Below are 4446 nucleotides of genomic sequence, written 5' to 3' on the forward strand. Positions count from 1 at the left end.
TTATTTAACATAGGAAAACTAAACAGACAACATGGATTTAATGAAATACCTACTTATAATAGCTATAATATGAAATAATTGCAATAGAAAAAATGCAAGAATGTGAATCATGCATTTAGAGATATTTCTAAAGGCTTTGATAAATTAGGCATTTAAACCTGGCTCTAAAATATTAAATGAACCCAACGAATACATATAAAGAATGATGTGTATAACTATTTTAGATGATAGAGCTGGAATTAAATTAGAACTTTTAGGATTATGTTTAATCTTGGTGGGTACCTCAAGGATGTGCCTTTCTCAAAACTTATACAATTTTGTTAGAACTCAGCCTACTGGTAGATATGTAATGTTTGCTGATGTGTTATCAGTGATTGTCATGCAGGAAAATCATCAATTTGTGCCTCTAAGGTGAGGCGATAAAAGCATAAATGATTTTGAAATGTAAATTAGGATAAATTAAGAATTCAAGATAATACCAATGCCAAGATTAAAACAAGTCAGTAATGTCTGACTATGACTATGCCATACGACACTGAAGTGTAGTTTGGATTAAAACTAACAAAGGATATATAACATACTAAAAAGATAAAGACGACGGGCAAGAATAAGATTATCAAAATAAAACGCTTTAAGAACCTTAGCATTAACAAAAAAGGTTATATTGCCCTTGTCAAATCAGTATAGACTACCCATCCATTGAACTTATGTAAAACGTGCATTAAAGGTTACAAACTGTACAAAAATATTTTACCTCAGATTTATATATAACAAAATATACGTATACGTAATGAACAGCTACGCAAGGCAAACCTCTTGGCAATCAATGTGAATATACACAACAAAGCTGTAAATATTGGGAAAAGTGACTGAACAACGAAGAAACATATCAAAACTGGAAAATAATATAGACAGGAAAGTAATTGAACCTCATTGCTCAATATGCTTTTACGTCGTTACTAGAGGTAAAGATGGAGTGATAACCCATACTAGAAGTGGCTGTGTAATTAGACTGTCGCTCTTCTTTGCCAAAAAAATGTGCTACCTTCCAGTTACGGGACTGGGCTGATCTATCAATAGCAAAGTAATAATGGATGGCATTATATTAAACCAATATTAATATAAGGTCTGCGAGCAGAGGTAGAACAAGATAAACAGCAATAAAAGATGAAGCGATCTGGTTGGGCAGATTATTTCTATCTTACTGATTTCAGTTCACCTTTTTTCAATTCCTGTAATCTTATGCCCTCTTAACTAATGGCTTGTATCATGTCATTATATCTAGCTCTTTATTTGGCCAGCATGGGTTTTAATAAATCTGGTGATGTGGAATTGGCCACACTTAACCTGGGATAATGCAATCTGGATAATTACTAATTGTTCTCGATAATGCTGATCAAATGGTTTATTTGCTTTGGGGCTGCCCGGTTCCCTATGTTGGATGCTTTATTTGGTCATGATGGATTATTTATTAGACTAAAGAAATCCTCTTCATACTATTATTGGCAGGGTTGCTTAACGGTATATGCCGTAAGTAAAATAGATGCCTTCATGTTGTGTGTCGATGGTACTTTGACTGGCACAGCACCGTGCTATATTGAATCAACATTAAACTCAGCTCATTCTTCAGATACCAAGAACTTTTTTGATGAGAGACAGCAAAATCAATCAGGGTCGGTTTGATCTACAGAAACACACCCGGATGAGACAATCTAAATCAATCAGGGGTCAGTTATTAACATATCTGAAACTTTTTGAATGAGGGAGACATCAAATCAGTAAGTGGGTTATTCTTCTACAAACTTTTTTTGAATGGGGAAATCAAAGAAATCGGTCGAGTGTTAATAACTACTAAAACTTTTTTTTGGATAGGAGACGTCAAAATCAATCGAGGTCGATTTGTACTTGTCTAGAAACACACCCAGATGGAACCGTCAATCAATCAGGGTCGGTTTATAGCATTCTAAGAAACTTTTTGGGAGGAGACAAGCAAAGTCAATCGGGATCGATTTATAGCATACTAGAACTTTTTTTGATTGGGAGACCGTCAAAAGTCAATCAGGGTCAGTTTAATACTTGTTCTGAAACACACCAGATAGGAGACCGTCAAAATCAATCAGTCGGTTTTATTATACAAACTCACGCAGATGGGGATGAATCAAATCAATAAAGGTCGTTTGATAGCATCTACAGAAACTTTTTGACGGAAGGACCTTCAAAAATCAATCAGAGTCATTTGTTATGTCTACAAGCACACCGAATGGAGCCATCAAAATCAATCAGAGTTGATTTGTTAGCATACTCAATTTGAATGAGTGGGATGACGAGTCAGTTAATAAGTTTTGTTGGTGGTTCAATCAGTGGAGTCGATTTATTAGCATACTACAGAAACTTTTTTGAATGGCCGTTTGGTGTTGTTTTGTTTTTTGTGGTGTGTGGGTTGTTTTGTTTTTTGTGGTGTTGGGGTGTTGTTTGGCAGATGGGAGACCGTCAAAGTAATCAGGGTTGTTAATATACTAAATTTTTGAATGAGAGCGTCAAAGTCATTGGGGTCAATTTACAGAAACTTTTTGAATGAGACAGTCAAAATCAATCGAAATTCGGTTTATTGTGCTCTGACTTACCAGATGAGAACCGTCAGAAATCAATGAGGTCATTTAATATGCTCTAGAACTTGGACAGAAGGACAATCAAAATCAATCAGGGTCGGTTGATAACATACTAGAGAGGCACGCGGATGGGAGGTTAGTCAAAGTCAATCAGGGGTCGGTTGATAGCATTCTAGAAACTTGCACCAGATGGGGAGACAGTCAAAAGTCAATCAGAGTAAGTTGTGCGCTATAGAAACTTTTTTGCAGAATGGAGACCGTCAAGAGATCAATCGAGGTCGATTTAACAACATACTACAAAACTTTTTTGAATGGAACCTTCAAAAATCAATCGGAGGTCGGTTTGATAACATACTACGAAGCGCAGAATGGGAGACAGTCAAAATTCAATCGAGGTCGATTTAATATACAAAACTTTTTACCGGATGGGAGACCGTCAAAGTCAATCAGGGTCGATTTGCATACTACAGAAACACACCGAGATAGGAGACCGTCAAAAAGTCAATCGAGTGGATTTGATATACTGGCTTGCACCCGAATGGAACTGTCAAAGTCGATCGTGGTCGATTCAATAACATTTACAGATACAGAAACACGAATGAAACCGTCAAAGTCAATCGGGGTCGATTTAATAGCATACTACGAAACACGAATGGGGAGACCGTCCAAAGTCAATCTGGGGTCGATTGATAACATACCTGAAACACGCAGATGGGAGACCGTCAAAGTCAATCGAGGGTCGATTGATACGCATACCTGACTGCACACCAGATTAGGGCCAGTCAAAGTCAATCAGGGTCGATTAATAGCATATACAAACTTGCACGCAGATGGGAGACCGTCAGAGTCAATGGAGGTCGGTTAATAACATACTATACAAAATGATCCGAGAATGTACACCGGTGGGAACAGTGATGAAAGCGTCACGCCCTTATCACTGGATAGCACTATTTCACTATAATGTAGGGTAAGAGCACCTCGGTCATAATATACAACATACAGAAGTTCCACGCGCGGAGACCATCAAAAGTGAATCAGTTGTCGATTTGATAGCATACTTGAAGAACTTGCAAATGGGAGACGTCAAAAAGTCAATCAGAGTCGATTTGATAGCTACTACAGAACTTGCACGCGAATGGAGACGGTCAAAAGTCAATCAGAGGTCGGTTAATATACAAAACTTGCACCCAGATAGGAACCGTCAAAGTCAATCGAGGTCAGTTGATAGATACTACAGAAACACTTTTTAGATAGGAGACAAATCAAAGTCAATCAGGAGTCGATTTGATAACATACTGAAACTTTTTTGAATGGGAGACAGTGAAAGTCAATCAGGGTCGATTTAATAGCATACTGCAAAACTTGCACCCGAATGGGAGACGATATGAAAGTCAATCGAGGTCGGTTAATTAATACTACAGAAACACACACCGAATGGGGACCGTCAAAGTCAATCGGGGTCGATTTAATATACTACAGAAACTTGCACGAATGGGGAGACAATCCAAAGTCAATCAGGGGTCGATTTGATAGCATACTACAGGAAACTTGCACCCGAATGAGGAATAGTCAAAGTCAATCGGGGTCTGTTATTTAACGCTCTACTAGAAACACACCGAATGGGATAGCGTCAAGAAGGACAGTCAAAGTCAATCGGGGTCGGTTAATATACTAAAACGCAATGGAGACCGTCAAAATCAATGGTCGATTTAATAGCATACTAAAAGCACGAATGGGGCGAAATCAAAAGTCAATCAAGGGTCGATTTGATAACATACTGGCTGCACGAATGGGAGACCGTCAAAATCAATAAGTTCTGATTGTCTTATCTACAGAA

This window comes from Homarus americanus, unplaced genomic scaffold (genome assembly GCF_018991925.1).
Source record: "Homarus americanus isolate GMGI-L3 unplaced genomic scaffold, GMGI_Hamer_2.0 scaffold1070, whole genome shotgun sequence".
Classification (NCBI taxonomy): domain Eukaryota; kingdom Metazoa; phylum Arthropoda; class Malacostraca; order Decapoda; family Nephropidae; genus Homarus; species Homarus americanus.